Below are 25,377 nucleotides of genomic sequence, written 5' to 3' on the forward strand. Positions count from 1 at the left end.
TCGCATGCTCATTTCAAAAGGCAATTCCATATCGGTCTTTAAGGTGGTTAGACAGAGTTTGCGTAACTTAGCGCATGCGCATAACTTGGGAAATATGAGAACGCGCACGCTTACATATGCAAATGTCGGGTGGGAACGCAAAAATATTTTCTATGCAGAAAGCCGGAAGAAAAAAAACGGCAGTAGTAAATATATATTTTATATAAGTTATGTTATATTTGATAAAAAATGAAGTTAGTGACTACAATGTTGGGCACTGTATTAGACTTAACTTATAATCACAACCTTGAAAATGTACTTTAACTTTAGAATTAAATTAAACTATAATAATCTATTAATTAATCTACCCTAACTATTATACTAAAATTACATTAAAATATATTAAACTAATAATTAATCTACACTAACTTTTATAATAAAATTACATTAAACTATATTAAATTAATAATTAATCTACCCTAACTGTTATACTAAAACTACATTAAACTACACATTAAATTAACTATATTATATATTTAAACACCTAACCCTACTCAAATAATTTAAATCTACACTAAAAAAATTACTAAGTTACAAAAAACTAACAACTTAGGTACAAAAAATAACTAACACTAAGTTACACAAAAAAATAAACACTAAGTTACACAAAATAAAAAAGAAATTATGAAAGATTTAAACTAATTACACCTAATCTAAGGGCCCTATGAAAATAAAAAAGCCCCCCCAAAATAAAAAACCCCCTAACCTACAATAAACTACAAATAGCCCTTAAAAGGGCCTTTTGCGGGCTATAGCCCCAAAGAAATCAGCTCTTTTACCTGTAAATAAAAAATACAAACAACACCCAACAGTAAACCCAACCACCCACACAACCAACCCCCCCAAATAAAACACTAACTAAAAAAAACCTAAGCTCCCCATTGCCCTGAAGAGGGCATTTGGATGGGCATTTCCCTTAAAAGGGCATTTAGCTCTATTGCACCCAAACCCTAATCTAAAAATAAAACCCACCCAATAAACCCTTAAAAAAACCTAACACTAACCCCCTGAAGATCGACTTACTGTTCTGAAGACCCGACATCCATCCTCAAGGAAGCGGCAGAAGTCTTCATCCAACCGGGCCGAAGTCCTCAACGAAGCCGGGAGAAGTCTTCATCCAGACGGCATCTTCTATCTTCATCCATCCGACGCGGAACAGCTCCATCTTCAGGACATCCGACGCGAAGCATCCTCTTCATCCAGAGTCTTCTTACTGAATGACGGTTCCTTTAAATGACGTCATCCAAGATTGGCTATTCCAATCAGTCAATATAATGCAAGTTCAATCCTATTGGCTGATTGGATCAGCCAATAGGATTGAAGTTCAATCCTATTGGCTGATTGCATAAGCCAATAGGATTTTTTCTACCTTAATTCCGATTGGCTGATATAATTCAGCCAATCAGAATCTAAGGGACGTCATCTTGGATGACGTCATTGAAAGGAACCGTCATTCAGTAAGAAGACTCCGGATGAAGAGGATGCTCCACATCGGATGTCTTAAAGATGGAGCCGCTCCGTGTTGGATGGATGAAGATAGAAGATGCCGTCTGGATGAAGACTTCTGCCCGTCTGGAGGACCACTTCGCCCGGCTTGGATGAAGACTTTTCCCGGCTTTGTTGAGGACTTCGGCCCGGTTGGATGAAGACTTCTGCCGCTTCCTTGAGGATGGATGTCGGGTCTTCAGTTCAGAACAGTAAGTCGATCTTCAGGGGGTTAGTGTTAGTTTTTTTAAGGGTTTATTAAGTGGGTTTTATTTTTAGATTAGGGTTTGGGTGCAATAGAGCTAAATGCCCTTTTAAGGGCAATGCCCATCCAAATGCCCTTTTCAGGGCAATGGGGAGCTTAGGTTTTTTTTTTAGTTAATGTTTTATTTGGGGGGGTTGGTTGTGTGGGTGGTTGGTTTTACTGTTGGGGGGTTGTTTGTATTTTTTATTTACAGGTAAAAGAGCCGATTTCTTTGGGGCAATGCCCCGCAAAAGGCCCTTTTAAGGGCTATTTGTAGTTTATTGTAGGTTAGGGTTTTTTTTTATTTTGGGGGGCTTTTTATTTTCATAGGGCCCTTAGATTAGGTGTAATTAGTTTAAATCTTTGATACTTTTTTTTTTTTTTTTTTTTAACTTAGTGTTTATTTTTTGTGTAACTTAGTGTTTATTATTTTTTGTAACAAAGTTGTTAGTTTTTTGTAACTTAGTAATTGTTTAGTGTAGATTTAAATTATTTGAGTAGGGTTAGGTTTCTAAATATATATTATAGTTAATTTAATTTGTAGTTTAATGTAGTTTTAGTATAACAGTTAGGGTAGGTTAATTAATAGTTTAATATAGTTTAATGTAATTTTATTATAAAAGTTAGTGTAGATTAATTATTAGTTTAATATATTTAAATGTAATTTTAGTATAATAGTTAGGGTAGATTAATTCATAGTTTAATATAGTTTAATTTTATTCAAAAATTGGTTAAATTTATTATAAGATAAGGATGAGTTAATATTTAATATAAAGTTAGCGGGTTGTTAGGTTTAGGGGTTAATAGGTTAATTTAGTTAATGGCGAGGTGGGGGGCTGGCGGTTTAGGGGTTAATAACTTTATTTAGTTGCGGTGGGCTCCGGGAGCGGCGGGATAAAGGTTAATAACTGTAGGTGGAGGTGGTGTAGGGGGTCAGATTAGGGGTTAATAACATAATGTAGGTGGCGGCGGTGTAGGGGGGGCAGATTAGGGGTTAATAAGTATAATGTAGGTGGCAGCGGTGTAGTGGGGGCAGATTAGGGGTTAATTAGTATAATCTAGGTGGCGGCAGTGTAGGGGGGCAGATTAGGGGTCAATAAGTATAATGTAGGTGGCGGCAGTGTAGGGGTGGCAGATTAGGGGCTAATAAGTATAATGTAGGTGGCGGCGGTATAGGGGGGCAGATTAGGGGTTAATAAGTATAATGTAGGTGGCGGCGGTGGCGGGGCAGCAGATTAGGGGTTAATATGCATAATGTAGGTGGTGGCAGTGTCTGTGCAGCAGATTAGGGGTGTTTAGACTCGGGGTACATGTTAGGGTGTTAAGTGTAAACATACATTTTATTCTCCCATAGGAATCTATGGCATATTGGGCAGCAGAGCACATGAGCTTTGCTGCTTTCCGACTCCCATTGATTCCTATGGCATCCGCCGCTTCCAGGGCGGCGGATTGAAAACCAGGTATGCTGGGCCGGAATAGTGCCGAGCGTACCTGGTAGAAATTTGATAACTAGCAAAAGTAGTCAGATAGTGCCGAATTTGCATTCAGAACATCTGTAGTGACGTAAGCATCGATCTGTGTCGGTCTGAGACCGGTGGATCGTATGTTACGTCACATAATTCTACTTTTGCCGGTCTGTAGGCTTTGATAACTAAGGGAAATCAGGCTTGCCACAATTACGCTGTGGAATACCAGCATATGTGCGGTTGACGGCTTGATAAATAGGGGCCATTGAGACCATAATTCAGGCTCATAAGCCTGTGACAAGAAAGATTTACTATAAGATATGGTGTAAATATCTGTATTGGTGTGAATCAAGAGGCTACTCTTGGAGTAGAGTCAGGATTTCGTCTTTTCTCTAGGAGGGTCTGGAGAAGGGTTTGTCAGCTAGTACTCTGAAAGGTCAGATTTCTGCGTTGTCTATTTTGTTGCATAAGTGGCGGATGCGCCAGACGTGCAATCTTTTTGTCAGGCCTTGGTTAGGATTAGGCCTGTGTTTAAGCCCGTTAGTCCTCCCTGGAGTCTTAACCTTGTTCTTAGAGTTTTACAGCGGGCTCCATTTGAACCTATGCATTCCTTAGATATCAAGATGTTATCTTGGAAGGTTTTGTTTCTTGTTGCTATATCTTCTGCTCTGAGAGTTTCAGAACTCTCGGCTCTGCAGTTTGATTCTCCTTATCTTATTTTTAATTCTGATAAGATGGTTCTACATACTAAATTAGGTTTCCTACCTAAGGTTGTTTCAAACAAGAATATTAATCAGGAGATTGTGGTTCCTTCTTTGGGTCCTAATCCTTCTTCTCCTAAGGAGAATTTGTTGCACAACCTAGATGTTGTGCGTGCATTAAAGTTCTATCTTCAGGAGACTAAGGACTTTCGTCAGTCTTCTGCTTTGTTTGTTTGTTTTTCTGGGAAGCGCAAAGGTCAGAAAGCTACAGCTACTTCTTTTTCTCTTTGGCTAAGGAGTATTATTCGTTTGGCCTATGAGACTGCTGGACAGCAACCTCCTGAGAGAATCATTACTCATTCCACGAGGGCTGTTTCTTTTTCCTGGGCATTTAAAAATGAAGCTTCTGTGGAACAGAGTTGCAAGGCTGCAATTTTGTCCTATTTGCATACTTTTTCAAAGTTTTATAAATTTTATACGTTTGCCTCAGTTGAGGCTACTTTTAGGAGAAGGGTTCTTCAAGCGGTGGTGCCTTCTGTTTAGGTCTACCTAACTTGCCCCTCCCTTATCATCTGTGTCCTCTAGCTTGGGTATTGATTCCCACTAGTAATTGATGATTCCGTGGAATCACCATATCTTAGGAAAGAAAACATAATTTATGCTTACCTGATAAATGTATTTATTTCCGGATATGGTGAGTCCACAGCCCCACCCTTTATTTAATACAGTTATTTTTTCTAAAACCTCAGGCACATCTACACTTTTGTGTTATCTTCTTTTTCCATTTTTCCTTTGGCCGAATGACTGGGGATTATGGGTAAGGGAAGTGATATATATAGCAGCTTTGCTGTAGTGCTCTTTGCCTCCTCCTGCTGGCTAGGAGTGATATTTCCACTAGTAATTGATGATTCCGTGAACTAACCATATCCGGAAATAAATACATTTATCAGGTAAGCATAAATTATATTTCTTTGAAGCAACAAAGAGGAGCTTCTACTCTCCTCCCCGTCATATTCTATACTAAGTGAAGGGAAATCCCTGCACTTTTTTGGATAGGTAAATGTCTGTAGTTAGATATTCCAGGCCCGAATTGACCATAGGGCATACCGGGCAATCGCCCGGTGGGCCGCCGGTTACCTTAGCCCCGCCCACTATTATTACTGCACTGTGCAGTGTGAACATAGTAATTTCTTTAAATGTCGCCCTATCTTAGTTGTTAGCTCAGCTGTCGGGCCGTCTGCAGGTTACATATGTGAAGTTCTGACTTATAGGACTGGATTTCGGCTGGAGCATAGTGTGTGGTGTGGAGCCGAATTAATGCTTATAACTAGTTACGCCAGCAGAGAAGCCCGGGCCCTGATGGGGTACTGGCAAAGCCTAGGCAGGCATCTTGGTTTGGGGTTTCCGTGGGTTCTGCCTCTGAGTGCTAAGTGCTTACTTCCAGAGTCCAGAAATTTAGTGCGGTGGTGCAGCTCGGCCCTTTTTTAGGCTACACGGCTGGAACTTCAAGTTCCAGAATACCGTGCAGTAATGGCCTTGATTCTGGAAATAGGTGTTTGCGCGCTTTGAGGGGCCCCACGCAGAGATGCTGTGCACATTGGTTAGAACCCTCCCTGTGAAAAAGGCAGCCATCAGATTGTGCACTGAGTGTCCGCAGCTCCAGTCCTCCTCCAATCCAGAATACCGTGCAGCAATGGCCTGGATTCTGGAAATAGGAAGTGGAGGGAGCAGAGGTGTTCACGCGCTTTGAGGGGCCCCGCACAGAGATGCTGTGCGATGTTAAGAGGCAGGAATTTGAGGGGCCCCGCGCAGAGATGCTGTGCGCTGTTAAGAGGCAGGATGCATGGTTAGAGCCCTCCCTGTGAAAAAGGCAGCCATCAGATTGTGCACTGAGTGTCCGCAGCTCCAGTCCTCCTCCTAAAACATCATTCACAGCGACGATGTCCTGGGGCTGACCAAGTACCACATTACATGGAAGTGACAGCGGGGACCTGAGGAGGTGGAATCCTGGCTGATATGATCATCATCAGGTGACACAAGCTAAGCTTCTCCAGATATAATTACTGAGTGTCATTGTTATCAAAGAGTGGGGATTGGAGAATCCCCACTCTTTGATAACAATGACACTCAGTAATAATGGGGAAAGGGGAGAAGTGAGACTTCAATAGAGGGTGCTTAGTAGTGGTAAGTTTAATAAGAACTTGCTGCACTAAATTAATAAGAAATCTAAAAGGTCAGATTAATGTGCTCCCTCCTGGGATTTTTTTTTAAATTATGTGTGTGTGTGTGTGTGTGTGTATGTATGTATGTATGTATGTATGTATATATATATATATATATATATATATATATATATATATATATAATATAAATATAATATATATTTACTTTATATATATATATATATATATATATATATATATATATATATATATATATATATATATATATATATATATATATATATATATATATATATATATATATATATATATATATATATATATATATAATTTATGGCATGTTTCTGCCTTTTGACAGACCAATTTTCAGCAAAGTTAAATGCAACAGCAATACACACATACATTTATACACGTGTGTGTCAGTGTCTGAGTAGCTGTATGTGCTGTGTATATAGTCTTTTTTGTTGTTGCTGTTTTATTTAACTCTGTAGAAAATTGCTCTGTCAAAGGCAGGAAGAATAGAGCATAAATCTGTCTATCTTCAAGGAACTGATCAAGGTATTTTTTATAACCCTCCTTTTTTTTGCAGCATTTTTTTTTACCCCTGAATGCTAGTGCATGATAGAATTATGCATACATTTACATGAATACATGGTTTGTTTATGTTTATATTTTTTCTTATGATAATGTTAAAAGTATGTTTATAAAGTTTACATGATATGGGTTTATCGCGACATGGGTGTAAAAACATATGATGTGACAAACATATGTATGTGTATATGTTTTATATGTTTGTTTTAATCTCCATATTATAAAATGTGTGTCTCTCTATATATTTATATGGTGCGTTTGTCCTACAAATGTGTATTGAATGTATCTGTACTTTATGTAGGTAGGTGTAGCGCTGTCGATGCGGTGTGTGTAAATCTATGTCTCTGAATGAGGGTCTTTGATCTGTGTTTGTGATTTGGGAGGTCTCTGAATGTGAGTATGGGATGTGTAGGTTTGTGTATATATATATATATATATATATATATATATATATATATGTATATATTTCTGCTATAACATATAATTTATATAATTAAGTGGGAATGAGTTCCACATTTTAGAGTATGCTTGGGAGATAGGGGTGAGTTAATGTTTAGTCTTAAGTTGTACTTAAGTAAAATAGACTGCAAATTGTGCTGTATTATCCCTGACATAAAAATAAGAATTGCTATGTATTAGTAATTTATTAATAACAGTGAGTATGTAGAATTTAAACATTTATAAATGTTCTTCAATAAAATATGTTAAATAACCATCCATTACCATAAGGCTGTTCCTCTTGGCTTATTAGTGTGACTGTGGCTTCATACTAAATATATTGTTTTTGTTGTGTTTTTTATATTTTACTTTTTTTATATACTAACCAATTCACAAAATATACATACTTGTCATATTTGGTTTACAGTTAAAGGGACAATTTACTCAAAAATGTTCTCCCCTTTAATTTTTTCCCAATGATCCACTTTACCTGCTGGGGTGTATTAAATTGTTTACAAGTATTTCCATTAATCTTATATTGGCATTTGAATTAGTTTATTTAACCTGTGGTATACCCACCCATCCTGAAAGTTTTTGGCCACGAGGCCAAGCTGTATTAACACAGCCAGTAGAGGAAATTACAATCCCAGTGGGTTATAGAAGAGATAATACATTTTATACTCTGCAGCTGGTAAAAAATAATTGGAAACACATTAAAGGAAAAACAATTTTATAGTATACTGTCCCTTTAAATAAAAAATGGGGGTGGGGGGGGAGAGTGGGCTGCTTTGCCTTAAAATGCCTGGGCCTATTTTTGGTCCCAGTCAGGCCCTGAGATATTCCAATGGTAGAATCAATGCTTACACCAGCATTCATTCTGCAATTCAAATTGTACCTTTCAATACTCATTTAAATAGACTTTTTGATGTCTATGGGGCCGAATTATCAAGCTCCGAACAGAGCTTATTGCCCCTTGTTTCCAGCGAGCCTGCAGGCTCATCGGAAACAGAAGAAAATAGAAATTATGAAGCAGCAGTCTAAAGACCGCTGCTCCATAACTTGTCTGCCTGCTCTGAGGCCGCGGACAGCAATCAACCCGATCAGATACGATCGGGTTGATTGACACTCCCTGCTAGTGGCCGATTGGCAGCAAATCTGTAGGGGGTGGCATTCCACCAGCAGTTCACCAGAACTGTTGGTGCAATGCTGAATGCGAAGAGCATATGCTGGCTGCATTCAGCGATGTCTGTCGGACATGATCCACTGATCGGATCATGTCGAACAGACATTTCATAAATCGGCCCCTATGAGTCAACATTAGAATGATAATTGAATGTTAATATTGGAATACTGAAATGTTGAATTTCATAAAGAAAAAGTTAACCAATGTTTCAACATTAGTTTAACAAATGGCAGCATTATTTTCTTTATCTAGTGTTGAAGCTTTCGCCAATCCCTACCATACAGCCTGTATTAGAAAAGACACACACTTATACATTTTATATATATATATATATATATATATATATATATATATATATATATATATATATATATATATATATATATATATATATATATATATATATATATATATATATATATGTGTGTGTGTATATGTATATATATATATATATAGTCATGGAAGTTATTCTAGCTCTTGTTCTGTCTCAGCTGAGTGCGTTTCTTATTTATATATATATTCTACTTTCTTATGTATTCTACTTTCTTATTTATATATATATACACACACACTCACATACGTAAACTAAACCAATACATACACATGCACTTCTCGTTTCAATGTACTAAAAATGTGTGTGACTCTTCTACTTAATGTACTTAGTCATATGTCAGTACATTCTAACTATGATCTAGTTAAATGTGATCTATCTTTCAAGTACGTTAAAGGGCTTAGTAAAACTGAGGCTGTGGGTATTTTACATAAAATGGAAAATTCAAGAACAAGGGTTCATGATCTCAAGCTGAAGGGTAGTAGATTTAGGAATAATTTGAGTAAGCTTTACAGAAAAAGTAATTGACTTATGGAATAGACTTCCTCAAGAGGTAGTAATGACAAACACTGTGGGGGTCTTTAAAAATGCCTGAGACAAGCATAAGGCTATCCTACAAACTAGATAAGTTTATACTTTTAGGTAATATTGGGCAGACTTGCTGGGGCTATGGCTCTTATCTGCCGTTAATATCACTCGGCCAGATTACAAGTTTTGTGTTATGAGCAGCTCGGTAATAAATTGCAAGTTATTTCCACCGCTCACCTTTAATAGCGCTGCTATTACAGGTTTGCAAAAACCCAGCGTTAGCGGGCAATATGGCAGTGTTGAGCTCCATACTGCACACAAATACCAGCGCTGCTTTGAGCTGGTTTTACGTGCTCGTGCACGATTTCCCCATAGACATCAATGGGGAGAGCCGGCTAAAAAAAAAGACTAACACCTGCAATAAAGAAGCGTAAAGCTCTGTAACGCAGTCCCATTGATTCCTATGGGGAAAGAAAATTTATGTTTACACCTTACACCCTAACATAAACCCCGAATCTAAACACCCCTAATCTGCCGCCCCCGACATTGCCGACACCTACATTACACTTATTAACCCCTAATCTGCTTCCCCCAATGTCACCGACACCTACATTACACTTATTGACCCCTAATCTGGCTCCCCCAATATTGCCGCCACCTACATAAATTTAATAATCCCTAATCTGCCGCCCCCAACATAAATTTATTAACCCCTAATCTGCTGCCCTCAACGTCGCCTCCACTATACTAAAGTTATTAACTCCTAAACCTCTAGCCTCCCACATCACTAACACTAAATAAATATATTAACCCCTAAACCCAAGTCTAACCCTAACACCCCTAACTTTAATATAATTAAAACAAATCTAAATAAAAATTACTATCATTAATTAAATAATACATATTTAAAACTAAATACTTACCTATAAAATAAACTAATAGTTACATTGTAGCTAGCTTAGGTTTTATTTTTATTTCACAGCTAAGTTTGTATTTATTTTAACTAGGTAGACTAGTTAGTAAATAGTTATTAACTATTTAATAACTACCTAGCTAAAATAAATACAAATTTACCTGTAAAATAAAACCTAACCTGCCTCACACTAACACTTAACATTACACTAAAATTAAATAAATTACATTAATTAAATACAATTAACTAAATTACAAAAAAATAAACACTAAATTACACAAAATAAAAAAGAAATTATCAAATATTTAAACTAATTACACCTAATCTAATAGCCCTATCAAAATAAAAAAGCCCCCCCAAATAAAAAACCCTAGCCTAAACTAAACTGACAATAGCCCTTAAAAGGGCCTTTTGCAGGGCATTGCCCCAAATAAATCAGCTCTTTTACCTGTAATAAAAAATGCAAACAAACCCCCAACAGTAAAACCCACCACCCACACAACCCCCCCCCCCCCCAAAAAAAAACTACCTAAAAAAACCTAAGCTCCCCATTGCCCTGAAAAGGGAATTTGGATGGGCATTGACCTTAAAAGGGCATTTAGCTCTTTTACATTGCAAAAAGTCCCTAATCTAAAAATAAAACCCACCCAATAAACCCTTTAAAAAACCTAACACTAACCCCCGAAGATCCACTTACAGTTTTTGAATACTGGACATCCATCCACAACGAAGCCGGGAGAAGTCTTCATCCAAGTGGCAAGAAGTCCTCAACGAAGCTGGGAGAAGTCTTCATCCAAGCGGCAAGAAGTCGTCCTCCAGGCGGGCAGAAGTCTTCATCCAGACGGCATCTTCTATCGTCATCCTTCCGACGCGGAGCGGCTCCATCTTCAAGACATCTGGCGCGGAGCATCCTCTTCTTTCAATTCCTTTTGAAGAATGAAGGTTCCTTTAAATGACGTCATCCAAGATGGCGTCCCTTGAATTCCAATTGGCTGATAGAATTCTATAAAATAGAATGCGAGCTCAATCCTATTGGCTGATTGGATCAGCCAATAGGATTGTAGTTCAATCCTATTAGCTGATTGCTTCAACCAATAGGATTTTTTCAACCTTAATTAAAATTGACTGATAGAATTCTATCAGCCAATCAGAATCTAAGGGACGCCATCTTGGATGACATCACTTAAAGGAACCTTCATTCGTCGAGTAGTCATCGGCAGAAGAGGATGCTCTGCGTCGGATGTCTTGAAGATGGACCCGCTCCGCGCCAGATGGATGAAGATAGAAGATGTTGTCTGGATGAAGACTTCTGCCTGTCTGGAGGACCACTTCTCCCGGCTTGGATGAAGACTTCTCCCGGCTTCGTTGAGGACTTCTTGCCGCTTCGATGAGGACTTCTCCCGGCTTCGTTGAGGATGGATGTCGGATCTTCAAAACTGTAAGTGGATCTTCAGGGGTTAGTGTTAGGTTTTTTTAAGGGTGGGTTTTAGTTTCAGGTTAGGGCTTTGGGCTGCAATAAAGCTAAATGCCCTTTTAAGGGCAATGCCCATCCAAATGCCATTTTCAGGGCAATGGGGAGATTAGGTTTTTTTTAGTTAGGGTTTTATTTGGGGGGTTTGGTTGTGTGGGTGGTGGGTTTTACTGTTGGGGGGTTGTTTGTATTTTTATTTACAGGTAAAAGAGCTGATTTCTTTGGGGCAATGCCCCGCAAAAGGCCCCTTTAAGGGCTATTGGTAGTTTAGTTTAGGCTAGGGTTTTTTATTTTGGGGGGGCTTTTTTTATTTTGATAGGGCTATTAGATTAGGTGAAATTAGTTTAAATATCTTGTAATTTGTTTTTTATTTTGTGTAATTTAGTGTTTTGTTTTGTAATTTATGTATCTGTATTTAATTTAGTTAATTGTATTTAATTTAGGTAATTTATTTAATTGTAGTGTAGTGATACGTGTTAGTATAACTTAGGTTAGGTTTTATTTTACATGTAAATTTGTATTTATTTTAGCTAGGTAGTTATTAAATAGTTAATAACTATTTAGTAACAATTCTACCTAGTTCAAATAAATACAAACTTGCCTGTAAATTAAATATAAACCATAAGATAGCTACAATGTAACTATTAGTTATATTGTAGCTATCTTAGGGTTTATTTTATAGGTAAGTATTTAGTTTTAAATAGGAATTATTTATTTATTAATTGTAGGTTTTATCTAGATTTATTTTAATTATATTTAAGTTAGTGGGTGTTAGGGTTAGACTTAGGTTTAGGGCGGGGTTAATAAATTTAGTATAGTGGCGGCAACGTTGGGGGTGGCAGATTAGGGGTTAATAAATGTAGGTAGGTGGCGGCAATGTTAGGGGTGGAAGATTAGGGGTTAATAAATTTAACTAGTGTTTGCGAGGCGGGAGTGCGGTGGTTTAGGGGTTAATATGTTTATTATAGTGGCGGCGATGTCCGGAGTGGCAGATTAGGGGTCAATAATTTTATTTTAGTGTTTGCAATGCGGGAGGGCCTCAGTTTAAGGGTTAATAGGTAGGTTATGGGTGTTAGTGTACTTTTTAACACTTTAGTTATGAGTTTTATGCTACGGGATAGGGTGTACCGCTCACTTTTTGGCCTCCCAGGAAAAGCTTGTAATACCGGCGCTATGGAAGTCCCATTGAAAAAAGACTATAAACAATTTGCATAAGTTGATTTGCGGTAAGGCCAAAAAAGTGTGCGGTGCCCCTAAATCTGCAAGACTCATAATACCAGCGGTAGTGAAAAAGCAGCGTTATAACCTAACGCTGCTTTTTCACTATAACGCAAAACTCGTAATCTAGACGTAAGATAGCTACAATATATCTATTAGTTATATTGTAGCAAGCTTAGGGTTTATTTTACAGGTAAGTATTTAGTCTTAAATAAGAATTATTTAGTTATTAATAGTAGGTTTTATTTAGATTTATTATAATTATATTAAAGTTAGGGGTGTTAGGGTTAGGGTTAGACTTAGGGTTAGGTTTAGGGGTTACATTGGGGGCAGCAGATTAGGGGTTAATAATATTTAACTAGTGTTTGCGATGTGGGAGTACAACGGTTTAGGGGTTAATATGTTTATTATAGTGGCGGTGATGTCCAGAGCGGCAGATTAGGGGTTAATAATTTTATTTTAGTGTTTGCGATGCAGGAGGGCCTCAGTTTAGGGGTTAATAGGTAGGTTATGGGTGTTAGTGTACTTTGTAACACTTTAGTTATGAGTTTTATGCTACAGCTCTGTAACGTAAAATCCATAACTACTGACTTTCAGTTTATGGTACAGATCTTGTAGTAATAGGCTGTACCACTCACTTTTTGGCTGGACAGGCAAACTCATAATAACAGCACTGTGGAATTCCCATTGAAAAAGGACTTTTTAAAAAGTGCGGTAATTCGTTGCGTGACGACCAAAAAAGTGTGCGGTACAGCTATACCTACAAAACTCATAATAGCAGCGTTATGAGGCTTTTTCACTCAACGCAAAACTTGCAATTTAGCCGTATTTTTCTATCTATGATCTGCTTATCATACAACAATAATTAAATAACTAAACAAAACATAGAGCTTGGTTTTCCTGCCTCTTCACTTCACAAGCTGTCATCACTGAAGAACATGAAAGAAGAAGGAGAAGAGGATCATTTGTTGCCTGTGATTTCTTGTATTCCTTGTTGCTAAGCATGTGGTTTGTGGGTTGTAAAAACAAGGATACAATTTCATTATACAATTCCCTTTAGACCCTGAATGATGAAAACAATGCACAGAGAGGCGATCACCCACAACTTAAATACATTTTTTAATTACTCTTCACGTGTTATTTTAAAACCACACTAATATTTATCACAATGCATACCATAGCCACATGACATGAATAGATTAATTATATGTTCTCTTCAGTGCAATGTTTTTTGGTACTGCAGACATCTAAGGTTTTAGGAGAGTAATCAGTGGAATCATGTTTAAGAGTCTGTATAGCCTTCATTTTTTTATGGTCTATGACAAATCTCTATAGCATTTGCAAAAGATACCAAGTACAATTACACACATGGGTGTGTTCACAAAAAAAGGCACAATTCCTGTTGTATATAAATAAATAATATACGGCTAGATTACGAGTTTTTGTCGGTAATGGTGTGCGGGGCTAAAAAGCATTTTTTTCTCACCGCTCACTTAAGACAACGCTGGTATTACGAGTTTTCTGCAAACCGGCGTTAGCCTCAGAAAAGTGAGCGTTGAGCAAAATTTAGCTCCACATCTCACTGTAATACCAGCGCTGCTTACGGTAGTGGTGAGCTGGCTAAACATGCTCGTGCACGATTTCCCCATAGGAAACAATGGGGCTGAGCTGGCTGAAAAAAACCTAACACCTGCAAAAAAGCAGCGTTCAGCTCCTAACGCAGCCCCATTGATTCCTATGGGGAAATAAATTTTATGTCTACACCTAACACCCTAACATGAACCCCAAGTCTAAACACCCCTAATCTTATACTTATTAACCCCTAATCTGCCACCCCGACATCGCCGCAATCTACATTATATTATTAACCCCTAATCTGCCGCTCCGGACACCGCCACCACCTACATTATCCCTATGAACCCCTAATCTGCTGCCCCCAACATCGCCGACACCTACATTATATTTATTAACCCCTAATCTGCCCCCCAATGTCGCCGCAACTATATTAAATGTATTAACCCCTAATCTGCCGCCGCCAACGTCGCCGCCACTATAATAAAGTTATTAACCCCTAAACCTAAGTCTAACCCTAACCCTTACACCCCCTAATTAATTTAAATAAATCTAAATAAAATAACTACAATTAAATAAATTATTCCTATTTAAAACTAAATACTTACCTATAAAATAAACCCTAAGATAGCTACAATATAACTAATAGTTACATTGTAGCTAGTTTAGGATTTATTTTTATTTTACAGGCAAGTTTGTATTTATTTAACTAGGTACAATAGTTATTAGATAGTTATTAACTATTTAATAACTACCTAGTTAAAATAAGTACAAATTTACTTGTAAAATAAACCCTAACCTAAGTTACAATTACACCTAACACTACACTATAATTAAATTAATTTCCTAAAGTACCTACAATTAATTACAATTAAATTAAATAAACTAAATTACGGAAAACCCCCCCCCCACTAAATTACAGAAAATAAAAAAGAAATTACAAATTTTTAAACTAATTACACCTAATCTAATCCCCCTAATAAAATAAAAAAGCCCCCCAAAATAAAAAAAATTCCCTACCTTATACTAAATTACAAATAGCCCTTAAAAGGGCTTTTTGTGGGGCATTTCCCCAAAGTAATCAGCTCTTTTACCTGTGAAAAAAATACAATACCCCCCAACATTAAAACCCACCACCCACACACCCAACCCTACTCAAAAACCCACCCAATCCCCCCTTAAAGGGCCATAATACCCAAATGTTTAAACACTTGAAAGTGATGCAGTATAGCTGTAAAAAGCTGACTAGAAAATATCTCCTGAATATCTCTATGTAAAAAAGAAAGATATTTTACCTCAAAAGTTCCTCAGTAGCCACATCCCATTGTAAAGGATTTCTAAGCAGCATTTTAGTGTGTCTGTCCTGGGACAACTTAGGGGATGAGCCTCGTGCACTCTCATATTATTTCCCTATTCAGCTTACTATGAAATCTCATGAGAGTTAAGTCAAATCTCATGAGATCACAGTAAAAGAGTTCATGACCTCAGCACTGCTGATTGGCTGCTGTTCATTTCTTCATTTTTTTTTTTTACCTGCAGCTGGGAGCAGCTGAGTATAACTTTTTACACAGAACTTACTCTGCTAAGTTGAGGAGATTGTGAGGTAAAATATCTTCCTTTTTTACATAGAGATGCTCAGGTGATATTTTCCTGTCAGCTTTTTACAGTTATACTGCATCAGTTTCAAGTGATTTAGCATATGAGTATTATGTCCCTTTAATAAAACCTAACACTACCCCCTTGAAGATCACCCTACCTTGAGCCGTCTTCACCCAGCCGGGCACCAGTGGACCTCCAGAGGTGCAGAAGTCTTCATCTGATCCGGCCAGAAGAGGACATCCAGACCGGCAGAAGTCTTCATCCAGGTGGCATCTTCTATCTTCTTCCATCTAGAGCGGAGCGGGTCCATCTTGAAGACATCCGACGCGGAGCATCCTCTTCCAACCGACTGAAGAATGAAGGTTCCTTTAAGTGACATCATCCAAGATGGTGTCCCTTCAATTCCAATTGGCTGATAGAATCCTATCAGCCAATCAGAATTAAGGTACGAAAAATCCTATTGGCTGATGCAATCAGCGAATAGAAATGAAGTTAATCCTGCATCAACCAATAGGATTTTTCCTACCTTAATTCCGATTAGCTGATAGGATTCTATCAACCAATCGAAATTGAAGGGACGCCATCTTGGATGACGTCACTTAAAGGAACCTTCATTCTTCAGTCGCCGTCGGATGGAAGAGGATGCTCCGCGTCGGATGTCTTCAAGATGGACCCGCTCCGCACCGGATAGAAGAAGATAGAAGATGCCGCCTGGATGAAGACTTCTGCAGGTCTGGATGTCCTCTTCTGGCCGGATCGGATGAAGACTTCTGCACCTCTGGAGGTCCACTTGTGCCCGACTGGGTGAAGATGGCTCAAGGTAGGGTGATCTTCAAGGGGGTTAGTGTTAGGTTTTATTAAGGGGGGATTGGGTGGGTTTTAGAGTAGGGTTGGGTGTGTGGGTGGTGGGTTTTAATGTTTGGGGGGGTTTGTTTTTTGTTTTTACAGGTAAAAGAGCTGATTACTTTTGCGCAATACCCCGCAAAAAGCCCTTTTAAGGGCTATTTGTAATTTAGTATAGGGTAGGGATTTTTTTTTATTTTGGGGGGCTTTTCTATTTTATTAGGGGGATTAGATTAGGTGTAATTAGTTTAAAAAATTGTACTTTCTTTTTTATTTTCTGAATTTAGTGGGTTTTTTTTTTTAAATTTAGTTTATTTAATTTAATTGTAATTAATTGTAGGTAGTTTAGGTAATTAATTTAATTATAGTGTAGTGTTAGGTGTAATCGTAACTTAGGCTAGGGTTTATTTTACAGGTAAATTTGTATTTATTTTAACTAGGAAGTTATTAAATAGTTAATAACTATTTAATAACTATTGTACTTAGTTAAAATAAATACAAAGTTGCCTGTAAAATAAAAATAAACCCTAAAACCTAGATTTAGAGTTCTGCGTTAGCCATCAAAAGCAGCGTTAAGGGGTCCTAACGCTGGTTTTGGCCGCCCGCTGGTATTTAGAGTCAGCCAGGAAAGGGTCTTCCGCTCACTTCCCTACCGCAATTCCAGGCTACCGCAGATCCCCTTACGCCAATTGCGTATCCTATCTTTTCAATGGGATCTGCCTAACGCTGGTATTTGGAGTCTTGGGAGAAGTGAGCAGTAGACCCTCTACCGACAAGACTCCAGCCGCAGAAAAAAGTCAGTAGTTAAGAGCTTTATGGGCTAACGCCGGAATATAAAGCTCCAAACTACTGTGCTCTAAAGTACACTAACACCCATAAACTACCTATGTACCCCTAAACCGAGGCCCCCCACATCGCCGCCACTCTAATAAAAAAATTTAACCGCCACCTACGTTATACTTATGAACCCCTAATCTGCTGCCCCTAACATCGCCGACCCCTATATTATATTTATTAACCCCTAATCTGCCCCCCCCCCACGTCGCCGCTACCTAACTACACTTATTAACCCCTTATCTGCCGACCGGACCTCGCCGCTACTATAATAAATGTATTAACCCCTAAAGCTAAGTCTAACCCTAACACCCCCCTAAATTAAATATAATTTTAATCTAACAAAATAAATTAAATCTTATTAACTAAAGTCTTCCTATTTAAAACTAAATACTTACCTGTAAAATAAACCATAATATAGCTACAATATAACAAATAATTATATTGTAGCTATTTTAGGATTTATATCTATTTTACAGGCAACTTTGTATTTATTTTAACTAGGTACAATAGCTATTAAATAGTTATTTACTATTTAATAGCTACCTAGTTAAAATAATTACAAAATTACCTGTAAAATAAATCCTAACCTAAGTTACAATTAAACCTAACACTACACTATCAATAAATTAATTAAATAAATTAACTACAATTACATACAATTAAATAAACTAAACTAAATTACAAAAACAAACAAACACTAAATTACAAAAAATAAAAAAAGATTACAAGAATATTTGGCTAATTACACCTACTCTAAGCCCCTTAATAAAATAAAAAAGCCCCCCAAAAAAATAAAGGTCCCTACCCTATTCTAAATTAAAAAGTAATCAGCTCTTTTACCAGCCCTTATAAAGGGCTTTTTGCGGGGCATGCCCCAAAGTAATCAGCTCTTTTGCCTGTAAAAAAAAATACAACCCCCAACATTAAAACCCACTACCCACATACCCCTACTCTAACCCAAACCCCCCTTAAATAAACCTAACACTACCCCCCTGAAGATCTCCCTACCTTGAGTCGTCTTCACCCAGCCGGGCCAAAGTCTTCATCCGATGGGGCAGAAGACCGACAGAAGTCTTCATTCTATCCGGGCAGAAGAGGACATCTGGACCGGCAGACATCTTCATCCAAGCGGCATCTTCTATCTTCATCCATCCGGAGTGGAGCGGAGCCATCTTCTTTCCAGCCGACGCGGATCCATCCTCTTCAACCGACGCCTACTCGCTGAAAAAAGGTTCCTTTAAATTACGTCATCCAAGATGGCGTCCCTCGAATTCCGATTGGCTTATATGATTCTATCAGCCAATCGGAATTAAGGTAGGAAAAATCTGATTGGCTGATTGAATCAGCCATTCAGATTCAAGTTCAATCCGATTGGCTGATCCAATCAGCCAATCGTATTGAACTTGCATTCTATTGGCTGTTCCGATCAGGTCATTCAGCATATTATATATAAATTTCTTTTTCATAGAGGTTGTCGCTACACAGCCCACACTGCAAACATTACACTGGTAGATTTACATCCCAGTCGCACAAGGTTTACAATTTGTTGCTAGGGAGACTCACTCCATGCTGATCAATTGCGATCATTATACCAGTAGTTCCACTGGTTTGTCTCACTTACGGCATAATAAATGGGGCTATTAATCATAATTCATATACATGTTTATTTGTGTTATAACAATCTTTATTCTGTTCAGCTGCAATGTACGATTTTATATGATTTGAAATCAGATGGCTTTATTATGTTAGTGTTTCATATGGGCACAGTCTAATTGCGGCAAATGCATATTATAATAACAACAATGCCATTGCTGTGTAATCTAGCTGATAAATAAGCACATTGAAACAAGAGAATGTTTTTTGAATGTTCGCAAATTTAACTTATGCTACCTTGCTTTAAATATCACTGAATTAATTCTTTCTTTATTATGATCAATGCAAACTTAAGGTCTATTTTTTGTATTTTAATGCTTGCTTACGAATAATTTTGTTCTATACTGTTCACCTGTTACTACACCTGGCCTGATCAGAACATGCAAATGAGGTCTTACCTCTTGAAGAACTTGTGACGAGTTCTGATTGTGTATTTCAATTGGTTTAAACTAACTAACTGTTTTTGATTGGACCATACATGTATTTAACGGGTGAACAGTTAACTCTCCCTGACGAAGTGCTGTAACAGCACAAAACATGTTGGAGTATTAGACCTTGAGCTGCTAGGCTGACATTCTTGTGGCTGTGATATTGTAATATTATTCTCTGTGATTAACCACAGCACACTTTATGGATAACAAATAAAGAAGACTTTTTTAAACTTATTTACTCAGTCAATTTCATGCTGGATTCCATCCACTTATGTGGAAGTATTTCATTTTTGAGCGGTTTGTCCTGGCACAATATCGCTTCCAGCAGCCTTGAAAACAATCTCCCTTACTGGACGCCCAAGACTCTGGCTACACTGACGGAAGGACAGCTTCCCATTCCCTGCATGCCTGTGACACACAGCATCCAAAGGCACAAGTAACTGCTGATTAGAAAGTAATTCAGCCCCTGCATCCAATGAAGAAGGGTGAGTGAGTGTTTTGATTCTCATATGTTTGGACTTCTATTACAAGTTACATTCTTAAAGACAGCCCTGCAACACTAACTGTGGGACCAGTCTATGTAATTGTAAAAAATATTTTCGTGTTGTCAACAAGCTAGGGGACATAGCTGTCACCAGAACATTTATTTTCTATACAGATTACATAATCTATGTAACCCCCTAATAAGGACATACACTTCAAGTATCAGAAGATACAGTTTTGCGGACTTCATTTAAATTCTTACCTAAGGTTGTTAATTCTAAAAACATTAATCGAGAAATTGTTGTCCCATCTTTGTGTCCTAATCCTAAGAATTCTTTGGAGAGAGCTTTACATATTATGTTGAAGCTACTAAAGATTTCAGGAAGACTTCTAGTCTATTTGTTATCTTTTCTGGTTCCAGGAAAAGTCAGAAGGCTTATGCTGTTTCTTTGTCATCATCGTTAAAGCTTTTGATTCATCAAGCTTATTTGGAGTTGGGTAAAACCCCGCCTTAGAGAATTACAGCTCATTCTACTAGATCAGTTTCCACTTCTTGGGCTTTTAAGAATGAATCTTCAGTTGATCAGATTTGCAAAGCAGCAACTTGGTCTTCTTTGCATACTTTTACTAAATTTTACCATTTTGATGTATTTGCTTCCTCGGAAGCAGTTTTTGGTAGAAAAGTTCTTCAGGCAGCTGTTTCAGTTTGATTCTTCTGCTTCTAATTTAAGTTTTTTCTTTTCAATTATGAGACTAAACTTATGATTTGGGTTGTGGATTAATTTTTTTCAGCGGAAATGGCTGGGTTTTTTTTTTTATCCCTCCCTCTCTAGTGACTATTGCGTGGAGTTCCACATCTTGGGTATTGCTATCCACATGTCACTAGCTCATGGACTCTTGCCAATTAAATGAAAGAAAACATAATTTATGTAAGAACTTACCTGATAAATTAATTTCTTTCATATTGGCAAGAGTCCATGAGGCCCACTTTTTTGGTATAAAGCACAATTATTTTCAAATTCCTTTGTTGATGCTTTTTACTCCTTTCTTTATCACCCCACTACTTTGCTATTCGTTAAACTGAATTTTGGGTGTGGTGAGGGGTGTATTTATAGGCATTTTGAGGTTTGGGAAACTTTGCCCCTCCTGGTAGGATTGTATATCCCATACGTCATGGACTCTTGCCAATAGGAAAGAAATGAATTTATCAGGTAAGTTCTTACATAAATTATGTTATTACCCTTAAACCTAACAACCTGCTAACTTTATATTAAATATTAACTCATCCCTATCTTATAATAAATTTAAGCTTAACTTTAGAATTAAATTAAACTATATTAAACTATTAATTAATCTACCCTAACTATAATACTAAAATTACATTAAAATATATTAAACTAATAATTAATTTACACTAACTTTATAATAAAATTACATTAAACTATATTAAATTTATAATTAATCTACCCTAACTGTTATACTAAAACGACATTAAATCACTAATTAAATTAACTATATTATATATTTAAACACCTAACCCTACTCAAATAATTTAAATCTACACTAAAAAATTACTAAGTTACAAAAAAACTAACAACCTAACAAAAAATAACAAACACTAAGTTACACAAAAAAATAAACACTAAGTTACACAAAATAAAAAAGAAATTATCAAAGATTTAAACTAATTACACCTAATCTAAGGGCCCTATGAAAATAAAAAAGCCCCCCAAAATAAAAAAAAACCCTTAACCTACAATAAACTACAAATAGCCCTTATTGCCCCAAAGAAATTAGCTCTTTCTCCAACATAGGTGTGTCCGGTCCACGGCGTCATCCTTACTTGTGGGATATTCTCTTCCCCAACAGGAAATGGCAAAGAGCCCAGCAAAGCTGGTCACATGATCCCTCCTAGGCTCCGCCTTCCCCAGTCATTCTCTTTGCCGTTGCACAGGCAACATCTCCACGGAGATGGCTCAGAGTTTTTTGGTGTTTAAATGTAGTTTTTATTCTTCTATCAAGAGTTTGTTATTTTAAAATAGTGCTGGTATGTACTATTTACTCTGAAACAGAAAAGAGATGAAGATTTCTGTTTGTAAGAGGAAAATGATTTTAGCAACCGTTACTAAAATCGATGGCTGTTTCCACACAGGACTGTTGAGATGAATTAACTTCAGTTGGGGGAAACAGTGTGCAGACTTTGCTGCTTGAAGTATGACACATTTCTAACAAGACTTGGTAATGCTGGAAGCTGTCATTTTCCCTATGGGATCCGGTAAGCCATTTTCTTAATAAGAACAAAGGGCTTCACAAGGGCTTTAAAGACTGGTAGACATTTTTCTGGGCTAAAACGATTACTTTATAAGCATTTTTAATAGATTATAGCTTTGAGGAGTTATTTTAATCTTGGGAATTAAGTTAAAAAAACGGCAGGCACTGTATTGGACACCTTTTTCACTGGGGGCCTTTTCTAATCATAGGCAGAGCCTCATTTTCGCGCCACTAATGCGCAGTTGTTTTTGGGAAGCAAGGCATGCAGATGCATGTGTGAGGAGCTCAGATACACAGAAAAAGTTTACTGAAGGCGTCATTTGGTATCGTATTCCCCTCTGGGCTTGGTTGGGTCTCAGCAAAGCAGATACCAGGGACTGTATAGGGGTTAAATGTAAAAACGGCTCCGGTTCCGTTATTTTAAGAGTTAAAGCTTTCAAATTTGGTGTGCAATACTTTTAAGGCTTTAAGACACTGTGGTGAAATTTTGGTGAATTTTGAACAATTCCTTCATACTTTTTTTCATATTCAGTAATAAAGTGTGTTCAGTTTAAAATTTAAAGTGACAGTAACGGTTTTATTTTAAAATGTTTTTTGTGCTTTGTTATCAAGTTTATGCCTGTTTAACATGTCTGAACTATCAGATAGACTATGTTCTGTATGTGGGGAAGCCAAGGTTCCTTCTCATTTAAATAGATGTGATGTATGTGACAAACAATTTAGGGAAAATGATGCCCAAGATGATTCCTCAAGTGAGGGGAGTAAGCATGGTACTGCATCATCCCCTCCTGTGTCTACGCCAGTCTTGCCCACTCAGGAGGCCCCTAGTACATCTAGTGCGCCAATACTTCTTACTATGCAACAATTAACGGCTGTAATGGATAATTCTATTAAAAACATTTTAGCCAAAATGCCCACTTATCAACGTAAGCGCGACTGCTCTGTTTTAGATACTGAAGAGCATGAGGACGCTGATGATAATGGTTCTGACATGCCCTTACACCAGTCTGAAGGGGCCAGGGAGGTTTTGTCTGAGGGAGAAATTTCAGATTCAGGAAAAATTTCTCATCAAGCTGAACCTGATGTTATTACATTCAAATTTAAATTGGAACATCTCCGCGCTCTGCTTAAGGAGGTGTTATCTACTCTGGATGATTGTGACAATTTGGTCATTCCAGAGAAATTATGTAAGATGGACAAGTTCCTAGAGGTCCCGGGGCCCCTCGAAGCTTTTCCTATACCCAAGCGGGTGGCGGACATTGTAAATAAAGAATGGGAAAGGCCCGGCATACCTTTTGTCCCTCCCCCTATATTTAAGAAATTGTTTCCTATGGTCGACCCCAGAAAGGACTTATGGCAGACAGTCCCCAAGGTCGAGGGGGCGGTTTCTACTCTAAACAAACGCACTACTATCCCTATAGAAGATAGTTGTGCTTTCAAAGATCCTATGGATAAAAAATTAGAGGGTTTGCTTAAAAAGATGTTTGTTCAGCAAGGTTACCTTCTACAACCAATTTCATGCATTGTTCCTGTCACTACAGCAGCGTGTTTCTGGTTCGATGAACTAGAAAAGTCGCTCAATAAAGAATCTTCTTATGAGGAGGTTATGGACAGAGTTCAAGCTCTTAAATTGGCTAACTCTTTTACTTTGGACGCCACTTTGCAATTAGCTAGATTAGCGGCGAAAAATTCAGGTTTTGCTATTGTGGCGCGCAGAGCGCTTTGGCTAAAGTCTTGGTCAGCGGATGCGTCCTCCAAGAACAAATTGCTTAACATACCTTTCAAGGGGAAAACGCTGTTTGGCCCTGATTTGAAAGAGATTATTTCAGATATCACTGGGGGAAAGGGCCACGCCCTTCCTCAGGATAGGTCTTTTAAGGCTAAAAATAAACCAAATTTTCGTCCCTTTCGTAGAAACGGACCAGCCTCAAATTCTACATCCTCTAAGCAAGAGGGTAATACTTCTCAAACCAAGCCAGCCTGGAGGCCAATACAAGGCTGGAACAAAGGTAAGCAGGCCAAGAAACCTGCCACTGCTACCAAGACAGCATGAGATGTTGGCCCCCGATCCGGGACCGGATCTGGTGGGGGGCAGACTTTCTCTCTTCGCTCAGGCTTGGGCAAGAGATGTTCTGGATCCTTGGGCACTAGAAATAGTATCCCAAGGTTATCTTCTGGAATTCAAGGAGCTACCCCCAAGGGGAAGGTTCCACAGGTCTCAATTGTCTTCAGACCACATAAAAAGACAGGCATTCTTACATTGTGTAGAAGACCTGTTAAAAATGGGAGTGATTCATCCTGTTCCGTTAGGAGAACAAGGGATGGGATTCTACTCCAATCTGTTCATAGTTCCCAAAAAAGAGGGAACATTCAGACCAATCTTAGATCTCAAGATCCTAAACAAATTTCTCAGGGTTCCATCGTTCAAAATGGAAACCATTCGGACAATTCTTCCTACCATCCAGGAAGGTCAATTCATGACCACGGTGGATTTAAAGGATGCGTATCTACATATTCCTATCCACAAGGAACATCATCGGTTCCTAAGGTTCGCCTTTCTGGACAAGCATTACCAGTTCGTGGCACTTCCATTCGGATTAGCCACTGCTCCAAGGATTTTCACAAAGGTACTAGGGTCCCTTCTAGCGGTGCTAAGACCAAGGGGCATTGCAGTAGTACCTTACTTGGACGACATACTGATTCAAGCGTCGTCTCTGCCACAGGCAAAGGCTCATATGGACATTGTCCTAGCCTTTCTCAGATCTCACGGGTGGAAAGTGAACGTAGAAAAAAGTTCTCTATCCCCGTCAACAAGAGTTCCCTTCTTGGGAACAATATTAGACTCCTTAGAAATGAAGATTTTTCTGACAGAGGCCAGAAAATCAAAACCTCTAAGC

At 37.9% G+C, this 25,377-nt stretch overlaps 1 protein-coding gene across 1 annotated transcript in view; it reads right to left on the bottom strand.

Moving 5' to 3' along the window:
• Nucleotides 1-25,377, bottom strand: part of LOC128654044 (ATP-binding cassette sub-family C member 5) — a 432,957-nt gene that overhangs the window by 265,240 nt on the left and 142,340 nt on the right. The gene's annotated exons all lie outside the window — the stretch shown is intronic.

Source organism: Bombina bombina, chromosome 3 (genome assembly GCF_027579735.1).
Source record: "Bombina bombina isolate aBomBom1 chromosome 3, aBomBom1.pri, whole genome shotgun sequence".
NCBI lineage: Eukaryota > Metazoa > Chordata > Amphibia > Anura > Bombinatoridae > Bombina > Bombina bombina.